Source organism: Talpa europaea (genome assembly GCF_964194135.1).
Source record: "Talpa europaea genome assembly, chromosome: 8".
NCBI classification, from domain to species: domain Eukaryota; kingdom Metazoa; phylum Chordata; class Mammalia; order Eulipotyphla; family Talpidae; genus Talpa; species Talpa europaea.
The window spans coordinates 71,175,839-71,184,759 of record NC_140075.1 but is presented as its reverse complement, the minus strand read 5'-3'; positions in this window follow the sequence as shown (position 1 = coordinate 71,184,759).

Sequence of the window (8,921 nt, the reverse complement as noted above, 5' to 3'; positions counted from 1 at the left end):
ATCTTTATTCATCTGATTCTTAGCAGAAAGATACAGTTTACAGGAAAATTCATTCCATTTTAGACCAATGACTGTTGAAGTATTTGGCTTGTATGTATTTATTCATTCAAAATCAATTTAGTGCATACATTCTATGTTTATCGTCATTAAGTGCCCTAAAAGAACTTGGCTAAGAAGAGAAGATATGTCAATAGCTATAATGCAAGATGGAAAGTATTCAATACTGCACTTAATGTGTTATTAAATCCATTAACCTGTCTATAAAAATAGGCCAGGATCATTCAAAAATACCACATGACTAGGGGAAAGGCCACTTCTCACAAAGAAAAGTTGTGATCTTACTGATCCCCTTTATGTCAAATGATCACACTAGAGAAATTTGAGGAATATTAAATAAATAATGTCACTTTGGCATAAAAGTCTGTCTCTAAATTAGAAGTGTGATTTTAGCATATTGATTTCTCAGGTGTAGTTACATAATTCTATGTACACCAGAAAACATGTCTATACTGGCAGGCAAAATTACATGGTGGAAAACAGCTTTTACTAGGTGCATGACTTTAGGCAAGGTATTAAATTTTGTAGGCCCTCAGAGTCCTCATCTGAAAAATGAGAATAGTCCTAACTCTAAGTTTGTTGAATAATAACGGCAGCCAACATTGTAAACACTTATTATGGGCACTTCACCATAGAGTATTCCCCAAACAAGGTTGGTCGTGATACCACCACTCAACTGTAGCTTAGAGGTAAAATAATTTGCCCAAGTTTACGTGCCTAGGAACGTGATAAGAGACAGAATCCAAAGCAAGACAGTATTTTTTCTAATTTTTTTTCTAAATTTTATTTTTATTTTAATTTTCAATTTTTATTATTTTTTTATTTTAATTTTTTTCTAATTTTTTATTATTGAGATGGCATTGTTTTACACTATATGATTCAGGAAATAGGTTCACACCTCAGATGTACATCACCACACCACTCCTACCACCAGAGCACTTGCATCCTTTTACCATATACCATTGGCTCACCTGTTTTGTTCCAGCTCCCACCATCCCCTAGAGTAACATCAATTTCTAAAGTCAGAACTAGTTTTGGTTTATCAGTTCCTTTGTTGTGTTTCTCCATGTTCCATGGTATTTGTTTTTCTCCCTCTGGCTTATTTCACTTAGCAATCCTCTCCAGTTCCACCCATGTTGCAAATGGCAAAATTTCATCTTTTTTTTTTTCAATAGCTGAATATTACTGCATGGTGTATATGTACATCATCTTAATCCATTCATCTGTCATTGGACGCTTAGGCTTATTTCCCTAACTTAGCTATTGTAAATTGTGCTGCAATGTACATAGGAGTGCATAATCCCTTTGAATTAGTGTATTTGCAATCTTTGGATGAATACCAAGGAGTGTAAATGCTGGATCTTATGATATATCTATTTGTGATATTTTGAGATACCTCCATACTGTTTTCCATGGGACTGGGCTAGTCTACATTCCCACCAAGAAGGTATGAGGGTTCCCTTTTCTCCACACCCTTGCCAACACTTGTTTCTAGTTTATTTTTATTAAGATTTATTTATTTATGCATACAAGAACTGGCATACAGGATAGAGGTGCAGGGAGTGAGAGGATTCACCAGAGAGAGTGGGGAGCAGAACATGTGGATCTAGTAAAATACACTGCTGAAGAGAGCAGTGGATGAGACAGGAGAGGTCTGCTGTGCCATGTGGGCCACCTCCCTGGCCAGGGATCGAACTCGTGCTGCAGTGGCTGCAGATTGCTTCAAAGTGCTGACGCTTAACCCTTTGCACCACCAGGGAGGCTCTGTTTCTAGTTTTTATGAAATGTGCCATTCTCACAAGAGTGAGGTGGTATCTCACTGTGGTTTTGATTGTCATTTCCCTGCTGATAAGTGATACTGAACATTTTATTTTATGTGCCTGGTTTTTTTTAAAAAGATTTATTTATGCATACAAGAACTGGGGTACAGGTCAGAGGTGTGGGGGAGAGAGGATTCACCAGAGACAGAGTGGGGAACAGAACAGACAGATTAACTGAAATACATTGCTGAGATGAGTAGCGGGCGAGTCAGGAGAGGTCTGCTGCGCCATGGTGGTACCTGGTCAGGGATCCAACTCATGTTGCAGTGGCTGCGGATAGCTTCATAGGTTGCTTCTTAACCACTTGTGCCACCAGGGAGGCCCTTTATGTTGTCTATCTGTACGTCTTCTTTGGAGACTCTTTAGCTCTTCTGCCCATTTTTTGGTTGGGTTCTTTGTTTTCTTTTTATTGGGTTGTATGAGTTCTTTGCAGATCTTGCATATCAGCCCTGTGTCAGATGTATGAATGCACATATTTTCTCCCATTCAGTAAAATGTCTTTTCATTTTAATGACAGTTTCACCGAACAGAAGCTTTTTAGTTTGATGTAGTCCCATTTGTATATTTTTTATTTTATTTCCCTTGCTGTTGGAGCTGAATACCCAAAGACATCACTGAAGCCTATACTGTGTTTTCTTCTATGCATTTTATGGCTTCTGATCTTACATTCAAGTCTTTAATCCATTTTAAGTTAGTTTTTGTGTATGGTGTGAGTGATCTGGTTTCATTATATTTGCATATTGATGATCAGTTTTTCCCATCATCATTTATTGAAGAGATTTTCTTCCTCCGTTGTATACTCTTGGTTCCTTTGTCACAGATTAAGAAAGTTACTGTTAATTTATTTTGGTAATGGAATTTCAGGGAATGTTTTTCTTCTTCAACACTTTCTGTATTTTCCAAACATTTTTTACAATAAACACCATACTTTGATGGTTAGGAACAACTGAATTTTCATGTTAGCTGTAAGTTCCAGTTCCAATTCTACCTCTGCTGCCTAGTAACTGAGTGATGGGACAAGTTATTACTTTAACTACACCTAATAGTCAGAAAAATATGTCCAGGCCTCCCTGGTGGTGCAACGGGTTAAGCACTGCATTGTGAAGCAATCCGCAGCCTCTGCAGCGCAAGTTCCATCCCCGGCTGGCCAGGGAGAAACCGCATGGTGAAGTAGACCTCTCCTGTCTCGCCTGCTACTCCCCTCAGCAGTATATTTCAGTCAGTCTGCCTGTTCCATTTCTCACTCTGTCTCTGGTGAATCCTCTCACCCCCCACATCTCTGGCCTGTCCCCCAGCTCTTGAATGCATAAATAAATAAATCTTAAAAAAAAAAAAAAGAAAAATGCCTCCATATAAGGTTGTTGCAAGAAGCAAACGATAGAGTGCACTTAAATCACTTAGCATTATTTAAAGTTATATCCAAAACATTGAAAGAAGGAAGGACAACTGGTCCTGGAGGAGTAGCTATAAGAAACCTGACTATTGAAATTCAGGAAATTAATTCCTGAGGCACTCCCTAAGAAAAAAAAAACAACCAAAACCCTAATGTTGCCAGTTTAAGGAGAGGTTAAGAGAACAAGCATTGCGTGGATTCATGTACTGAAGTGAAATTGCCGCAGCAGACTCCATCAGAGCAGTCAATGCCATCGTCAAAAGTGGGAAATAATTTTGCCAAACTGTTTGACTTGAATTGTGTCAACAACCTGGTGGCCAGTATTGGAATCCCTGTAACCTTCTTCATGATAGGCACAGACCTACATAATCTTATCTTTAGCAAGTGTTGGTTCCACACTTTAGTTGAGAATTTATGAACTATCCACGATCTGCTCATCATGTTCTAGTTAGAGCAGAGCATCAGGGATTCTGTAACATTTGTTAGGTTTTCTCTAGTGAAAATTCCTGGTTTCAGTCTCAGCTCTACTACTTTATGATTTGGGGCTAAAGCTTAATCACTCATGAGCTTGATTTTCTCATTTATAGCTAGGAATAATAATTCCTTCCTCCCCCAGAGTCTGTGCAGATTGAGGGAGATCATATATGTGAAAGTCTAGAACAGAGCCTGACAACTGTCAGGATCAGTGAATTAACTGCCACTGCCCGTGGTTATCCAATCCTCACTATAGAACCAAGTGTGTCACCCTTACATTTGAGCATGAAATGCAGCCTACTTCCTTCATGGGACACACAGCCAGTGAACAGGCTTCCTGTGAATGGTGCAGGCCTTCAGAGAGGGGATTGATGTAGTTTCTGGCAATATTCCCAGGCAGTCCTTCCATCTACTAGATCAGTTCTAACTGTCAGTGGCATTAAATAGACAATGATCATCACATCTGCTGTCTTAAATGACTGTACCTCCAAAATTTAATATAAACTTACACTATACTACCTCCTATAGAAACATACACACACACACACACACACAGTCCTTGGATCAGAAGAGTGATTTCTTCCACTTCTCTGGCTTTTCCCCAGCTTTTTATTTTGAAAAAAATTCAACATAGAAAAGTTGCAAGTAGTACAATAAGTACCATACGCTGTTTGCTTAGATCTATCAATTGAATTTCACCACATTTACTTTCTCTTTCTGCTTTTTAAATTTTTTGTTATACCATTTGAGAGTTAATTATAAACACTGTTGACACTTCATCCCAAAACACTTCATTATGTATTTCCTGAGAATAAGAACATTCTTCCTACATAATCATACAAGAAGCTTCTCAAAAAATTTAGTGCTAATGCAATAGTATCTAATACATCATATTCAGATGTTTCCAGTTACTTCAATAATATCCTTTGTTGTTGGTTTTTAAATCAGAATCCAAAAAGAATAAAGGAAAAAACATCTACTCATTGTATTTATTACCTTGTCTCATCCAGTCACTCTGAAATTCAGCCCTTCCACCTTTGGAGCTGGAGCTAAAGCTGTTGTTTCCCTCTTAATTTTTCTTTATATCAATAGGTCCTCATCACTAAATGCAGGCTCTGGCAATATTTCATCTTCATTTTTTTTAAAGATTTATTTATTTATACAAGCACTGGGTACAGTCAGAAGCACAGGAGGGCGCGAGAATTCACCAGAGCCAGAGCAGGGAACAGAACAGGCAGACTGACAAAGTACACTGCTGAGGGGAGCAGTGGGCGGCAGGAGAGGTCTGTGCACCATGTGGGACCCTCACCGGAGGCCAGGGATCCAACCTGTGCTGCAGAGGCTGCGGGCAGCTTCGCAACCCAGCGCTCAACCGCTGCGCCACCGGGGAGGCCCTCATCTTCATTTTTGATCCATGTATTTAAAAGAAAAAAAATATGACTTGAAGTAAAGATTATCCCACTGTTTTTCAGTTCTTAGCTTTAAACATTATTTAAATAGACAGTAACTGTTAACATTTACACAAGGACAGGTCTGGACAGGGAAGTAATGAGGCATTCAGCTTGAGACATGTTCAAAGCAAAGTAATAGCAAACTATCCAGGTGACAAGACCAATAGCTGGTGGTTGGAGATAGGACCTGACTCTTTCCCTTAAATAGGTAATGAAAGTCACCTACAAAGAGGTGAGGGGAAGTCACAGGAAGAATGATTTCCCCTGGAAAATTACTATTCTGTAAGAAGGGCCAGCCTCACCCATAGAAGACTTGCAGGACCAAAGGAGAAGCAGCAAGATATGGTGGCTACCCAGAGGAACCAGGGCACTGGGGTGTGCTAGGAGGAAGGAAGGAGTGGAGTGCACAGGAAATGACAAAAAATATATGACTCCCACCCCTGAACTGGTTGTAGCTATTAACTCCCAATGCAAATTAATCTGATGAGCAGGCCAGGAGAGGGGCCCCAGGAAGGGGCATTTTGCCAGCTAGAGTCAAATTAGCTACCCTTCTAAAGGGACAGAACAGAGATGGCCAGAGGTGCAAAACTCCAGACCTCAGATCTCCTGAGTCAAAACTCCTTTAGGGAAGGAAACTGGAGAAATAATACAAGAATGATCATCAAAAAGAGGAATTACTGGGCCTCCCTGGTGGTGTAGGAGTTAAAGTCTCAGCACTATGACGCTATTACCAGCCACTGTGGCATGAGTTCGATACCTGGCCAGGGAGCTGAACCACAAGGCACAGCAGACCTCTCCTGTCTTGCCCGCCTCTCCCCTCAGCAGTGTATTTCAGTAGATACCCCTGTTCTGCTCCCCACTCTGTCTCGTGAATAGTCTCACAACCCGCCCCAACCCCCCACACCTCTGGCCTATAGCCCAGTTCTTGTATGCATAAATAAATAAAAACAAAACTTTAAAAAAAAAAAAAAGAGGGCCTCCCCGGTGGCGCAGCGGTTGAGCGCTGGGTTGCAAAGCTGCCCGCAGCCTCTGCAGCGCCACTTGGATCCCAGGCTGCTCCCGAGCCACCAGAGGAGGGTACCCAGTGCTTGTATAAATAAATAAATAAATAAAATCTTTAAAAATAAATAAATAGCGAGCAATTGCTGAGGAGACAGTAAAGGCACAAGTTGTGAGACAGAAGCCAATTCAGTTGGGATAGCCAGGGAACAGGTGGAGATAATCTGTCCTTAACAACATCGAGCCACTGAATTAGTCAACTGTAAGACTGTCCCACCTCTGGGCTTGTTGTAACAATTTCAGTACTCCTAAAAAATAAGAGTAAATCCAGTGAATCAAGAAACTCCTGAAAGGCATTTTTATTAAGAAGTCTTAAAAGGGCCTCCCCCGTGGCGCAGCAGTTGAGCGCTGGGTTGCGAAGCTGCTCGCAGCCTCTGCAGCGACGGTTCGATCCCCGGCCATCGGGGAGGGTCCCACATGGCGTGCAGACCTCTCCTGCCACCCGCTGCTCCCCTCAGCAGTGTACTTTGACACTTCTGCCTGTTCTGCTCTCCGCTCTGGCTCTGGTGAAGTCTTTCACCCTCCCCGCGCTTCTGACTGTACCCAGTGCTTGTATAAATAAATAAATACATCTTTTAAAAAAAAAAAGAAGTCTTAAAAACCAAGCGAATGAAGTAAAAATATCAAATAGGTGAACATAACATAGTCACAATGACTGCAGCAAAACCACTCCATTTGTTACAGTTCCTACAGATGATTATATTTAAAAGTTTGTGAATAACAAGTCTATTACCCAGTGATAATGATTTCAAAAGGATCAGAAAGAAATGTACAAAGGCAGGCAAAAGGAAAACCTATATAGGCCCTCAATTTCTTAAGACATTTGAATATACACATACATTATACACGTGTGTACATAAAACATGTGCATGTAGATATGTACCATATATGTATATACACTATATTTTTTGTGAGTCATTAAAAAGTCAAGATCAAAAAACAAGAGAGGAGAAAATATAAGTGGCTGTCACCATGACTTTTTATTATTTATTTTCTTACATCTTTGTTAGTTTTTGGACAATATTTGATCTCCCCCCTCATGTGTAGTCCCTGAAGTCCTCCCACCACCATAGCACCGGGGATCCATCTTCTCCATCCCTTATGTCCTTCCCACCCCTCTTTTAACCCCTGTCCTTCCTCCTCTTCTGCTGCATAAACACTAAATTTGCCCCATGCAGGAGGCAGTGATGAACAAGTGGCTCCAGCAAAAGTAAACAAGGTATCAACTGCTGAAAGTTGGAAAAAAATTGCTACCTAAGAAGGGATTTTTTTTTTTAACCAATATAGCTAGAATAAGAGCTTTCACACATGGCAGGTTTTAATAAGGTTTCAAAGGGGAGAAAGAGAGGCGGGAGTCCTCACACTTTTCCTATTGTTGAGCTTCTGGTGGTAAACACTTCACAGCAGATACTAAATTATCAGGGGCTCAACATTAAACTCTTTTTGTCTAAAAAAATCAACCTTGTTGTACTTCAATTTCCCAGTATAAATCTTTCTTTAGAGTTGTTTTCAGAACGGTAAATAAATCTAACAGGCTCTAGTTTGCAAATGTAACCCTCAAAGTGTTAAACTTTCCCCCTTCAATTTATTATGAAAATAGTGTGCGCTGGAGTTACAGAGAAGAGGGAAGCGTATTTTCACCCTCAGATGAATAATATAACTATTTAAATGAAACATCCACAGTTCATTCAGAGACTGCAGTGCTGACTACCGCTTTCCTATTCCTTAAATCCTCTGCTTATTAAGGGGTGGTGCTGGTGGGAATTTAAACAGCTGCACATTTCCAACATAGTATTCCCTACATGGTGTCAAATGACTAGGAATGAAGTTTTGGTGACTGGATGATTTATTCACTTAGTCATCATTGTTCCATCAGGGAAAACAATAAGAGGCTTTTGTGTTTCTGTGTGTAGGGTGTGAGGGATGAAGAGAAGAAAATAGCCGTATAATGAAACGTTGGTCCTCTTTTTTCTTCTCTCAAAAGAGGTCTTTATCTTCCAATTGCTATAAATATATAACAAAAATAGATTATATACCACATTGTGGCTCTTTCAACATCACTTTTTAATATTTGTCTAGATTCTTTTTCCCTTCTTTATTGAAAAAAGCAATGGATAAATATGTTCTTATCATAAAATTTACAAACATTATAGAAGTATACAAAGTAAAAACAAAGTCTCCCTTCACTGCTTTACCCAATGGCACCCCCCCCCACCACCATTCAGCCCCTACAAAAAATTCTATTCTTTTCTTTCCCTCTCTCCCTCATTCCCTCCCTCCCTCTCTCCCGCCTTCCCTTCCTTCTTTTTCTTTCCTTCAAACCTCTATTACCCCAGTTTGGGGCAGTTACATGACAACAGATGGCATATTGCAAGCAACAGGCAATTTCTAAAATGCAGACAATTAGGAATCACTGAAATTGAGTGTAATCCAGAAAGTGCCAGGAGAATTGCTGCAGAGTGAAAATACAGACCAGGGAAGCTCCCTTGAAAAAAAGACATATGCTGGGCCTCCCCTGGTGGCTCAGCGGTTCAGCGCTGGGCTGCAAGGCTGCCCGCAGCCTCTGCAGCGCAGGTTCCTTCCCCCGCCTCCGGTGAGGGTCCCACTAAAAAAAAAAAGACATACGCAGCCAGAAATACCTGAGTTTGCTTCTGCTGCCACTAGCTA